Raw genomic sequence first — 4,462 nt, 5'->3', positions numbered from 1 at the left:
TATCTTGTCTCCTTTAAATGATCTTTAATCTTGAAGTTAAACTACAAGCAAAATACCAGCAGAGTAATAATTCTACACCCCAAGTCCCACAGGGTCCGGATTTCGTAGTCAAGACTGGCATTTTGAGGGGGAGAGCATAGTGAGTCTGGAATGTGGGGAAGGCTCTGGAGTCTGGACCTTGTAAAGAAAGGTGCAGCTTATTTCCGAGTTGAGATTGGGGGGGGGGGGGGGTGGGGTGTAGACATGCAGTGCCTCTCTCTCTGCTGCTTTCACCTGCAGTGGGGGTGGGCGAGGGGTAGGAGTTGGCATCTGTGTCTCACACATAATGTCTCTAAACCTGGTGTTCCGGGACAAGAAGCTGTTTGGCACCAGGCCACTTCACCAGAGTCAGCGGGAAGGAAATCCTGGGTTGTTTTTCAACCAAAGGGAGGGGAGGGAGACTCACCAGAGAGCAGAGAAACAGGCCCTTTGGCCCATCTGGACCATGCAGACCACGATTCCCATCTAAACCAGTCCCATTCGGCCATGTTGACCCATATCCCTCTAAACCTTTCCTATCCGTGTACCTGTCCGTATCCCTCTAAACCTTTCCTATCCGTGTACCTGTCCGTATCCCTCTGAACCTTTCCTATCCACGTACCTGTCCGTATCCCTCTAATCCTTTCCTATCCGTGTACCTGTCCATATCCCTCTAATCCTTTCCTATCCGTGTACCTGTCCGTATCCCTCTAAACCTTTCCTATCCGTGTACCTGTCCGTATCCCTCTAATCCTTTCCTATCCGTGTACCTGTCCGTATCCCTCTAAACCTTTCCTATCCGCGTACCTGTCCGTATCCCTCTAAACCTTTCCTATCCGCGTACCTGTCCAGGTGCTTTTTAAACATTGTTAATGTATCTGCCTCAACTACTTCCTGTGGCAGCTCGTTCCACAGACTGACCACCCTCTGGGTGAAGAAGTTACCCCTCAGGTTCCTATTAAATCTCTCACCTCTCACCTTAAACCTGAGCCGTCCGGTTCTTGATTCCCCAACCCCGGGGAAGAGATTGTGTGCACTTACCCTGTCTGTCCCTCATGGTTCTGCACACCTTTATAAAGTCACCACTCAGCTCCTATGCTCCAGTGAATAAAGTCCCTTCCTTCCAACCTCTCACTGTAACTCAGGCCCTGGAGTTTTGGCAACATCCTCACAATTTCTCTCTGCACTCTTTCCAGTTTAATGACATCTTGCCTGTAGCAGGATGACTAAAACTGAACACAATACTCTCAAGAGTGGCCTCAGCAATGCTTGTGGACGGACGCCCAGCACCCAGGCCATGCCCTCTTCTCACTGTCACCATCAGGGAGGAGGTACAGGAGCCTGAAGACACACACTCAGCGATTCAGGAACAGCTTCTTCCCCTCTGCCATCCGATTCCTAAATGGACTGCCTCACTTTTTAATTTATATTACTTCTGGGTGTTTTTGCACGATTTTTCAATCTATACTGTAATTGATTTACTTATTTACTATTATTTTATATATTTTTTCCTTCTATATTATGTATTGCATTGAACTGTTGCTGCTAAGTTAAGATGTTTCACGACACATGCCGGTGATAATAAACTTGATTCTGATTCTGAGGTGGGTAGGGAAAGGCAAAGGGCTGGGGGGATTTGGGAGAAGGAGAAGGAGAGGCACCAGGCAGGTGAGGAGAAGAGGTCAGTAGAGAATAGGAGGAGGAGGATGGGGGAGAGAAGTGGGGTGATAGGGAGATGAGAAGAGGTAAGAGGGGAGTGGAAGTGGGGAAGGGGAGGGGATTGTTTTCACTGTGAGGAGAAATCAATGTTCGTGCCATCGGATTGGAGGGTACCTGGAGTGAATGTGAGGTGTTGCTCCTCCAAACTGAGAGTGGCCTCACCCTGGCAGAAGAGCAGGCCATGGACGGACATGTTGGAAAGGGAATGAGGATAGGAATTGAAATGGTTGGCCAGTGGGAAATCCTACTTTTGCAGATGAAGCGGAGAAGCTTGACGAAGCAGTTCCCCAATCTACATCGCATCTCACCATAACACAGGAGGGCACGGCGGATGCAATGGACAACACCAACAGGTTCGCAGTCACCTGGAAGCACTGATTCCCCGCATAGACTGTGATGGTTCGAGATGCCAGCTCCTCCCTCCTCCCGAGGGGTGGGCAAGTTGGCAGCTCACCCCTCCTTCCTCGGGTACTGAGGGGAGGGTGATAAACTTCGTTCCAACATGCAGGGAAGCAATTTTGGGATTTGTAACACACACATTGCATTATGCAGTTGAAAACATTGAATTACTAAGCAGCTTCAAACAAGCCAGCACCTGCAGCTGTCTTTAAAAAGTCCACAACATTTCAAGAACAGGCTTCTCCCCTGACATTATGCCAAGTGCGTTCATTGGCCGGATTGTTCGTCAAGCAGCTTTAATGAAATGTCTGGATTGTTTTTTTCCAAAGACTAATAATTGTACTTATAATTAGCAGTCACTTCAAACAAACGGAATGTGTTACTGCAATGAAATTTCATGTGGGAATAACAGCTGCCTATCTGCACACAGCGAGCCCCCATAAACAGGATTCAATAAATACTTTTTTGTGCGTGGTCAAACAATATTTCCTGAGGATATCTTTGCAAATGAAAGTATAAATCATGTCAGCTGGGCCCTGGGATTGGGTTAGATTCCCGCCTGTAACCCATTCCTGGGGATCTGTCATTCTACAAATATACCCGTGAATCCCTGGATAAGATTCCGGTCTATAACCCACTCCCAGGGATCTGTTATTCTACATATAACCCCCTACTCAAACCCCAGCCTGTACCTCACTTCCAGGGATCTGTTATTCTACATATAACCCCCTACTCAAACCCCAGCCTGTACCTCACTCCCAGGGATCTGTTATTCTATATATAACCCCTTACTCAAACCCCTGGATTAGACCCCAGCCTGTACCTCACTCCCAGGGATCTGTTATTCTATATATAACCCCTTACCCAAACCCCTGGATTAGACCCCAGCCTGTACCTCACTCCCAGGGATCTGTTATTCTACATATAACCCCTTACTCAAACCCCTGCATTAGACCCCAGCCTGTACCTCACTCCCAGCGATCTGTTATTCTATATATAACCCCCTACTCAAACCCCTGCATTAGACCCCTAGCTGAATCTCACATTCTGTGCTCTGTGTTTCTGATGTCGTTCTCAACAATCAGCCATCTCTCTCTTGACATTGTTTTTGTAGTAATGCCAAGAAGTGAGGCATCAGTGACACATTACTCAAGGGTTGTTTGGGAACATCTTTTTCAAACTGAGTTTACTTTCCCCCTCAAGGGGCAGCCTGCGTGCAGGATGTCTGTTGTGCGTACTCCTTGGGCTCTGTTGCCGGGAAGTGAGACCTTTATTGTTCTAGTCTGAAGTAAGATCTTCCTCTCTGCCTTGAACCTGGCGGGGAAATATTTATATCTCCCTGGTAACACCTCCCTATTTTTACTTGTGGTCTTTGTTATTGAATCAGAGCTTATCAAACAAGTGTAGCCACTAATGCAAGGCAATGAGAAGGCAAATTGACAAAGGTGTTGCCCAGAGGCAGAGGTTTAAGGGGAAGTCGAAAAGACAATTCTGTCTCACAATGCAACCTTTAACACACTCCTTGGAATCTGTTATTTTATATATAAACCTCCTGAATCCCTGGATTACATCCTAGGCTGTAACCCACTCCTGGGAATCTGTTATTCTATATATAAACCTCCTAAATCCCTGGATTATATCCCAGTCTGCAACCCACTCCTGGGAATCTGTTAATCTAAACGTAAACCTTCCGAACCCCTGGATTATATCCCAGTTTGCAACCCACTCCTGGCGACCTGTTACCTACTTTCTGCCCATTACACCGCGGGCATTGTGGGCAGCTATGAAGTTCCTCAGTCAATGGTGGTGTTCAGGACTTCCTTCATTGTATCAGGAGCTTCCTCTCGATTTTCACTAATGTCAGTCATGCAAGTCCCAGGTAGAGACTCAGGAATACCGTCACACTCAGATGTAGAAGGATTCTTCATTGCTGCCTCCAAAACAGTTTTGTTTTACCAGTCAGGGATGTTAGACCTGAGCTGAACCCCCAAACCTGGAGGACCAGTGGGCCACTCTTCATCTGGCCTCTACCCTTTGACGTGCTCAGCATGGGTGACCCTACCAAGAGCCAAAGCATAAAGTCCTGACTCCAGTCAACATAGCTCTCCGGGTCGTTGAGGGATGCAAGACTCCAAACCCTAACAGAGTCGTCAGCTCTCAGGGTGAAATGGGGTCAGACATCACAGTGTAGTCAGGTCTCAGGGTGAAATGTGTCAGACATCACAGTGTAAGGTCTCAGGGTGAAATGTGTCAGACATCACAATGTAGTCAGGTCTCAGGGTGAAATGTGTCAGACATCACAGTGTAGTCAGGTCTCAGGGTGAAA

This window comes from Hypanus sabinus, unplaced genomic scaffold (genome assembly GCF_030144855.1).
Source record: "Hypanus sabinus isolate sHypSab1 unplaced genomic scaffold, sHypSab1.hap1 scaffold_885, whole genome shotgun sequence".
In the NCBI taxonomy this organism is placed as follows: Eukaryota; Metazoa; Chordata; class Chondrichthyes; order Myliobatiformes; family Dasyatidae; genus Hypanus; species Hypanus sabinus.
The sequence above is the reverse complement of the archived record's forward strand: the minus strand, read 5'-3'. Positions refer to the sequence as shown.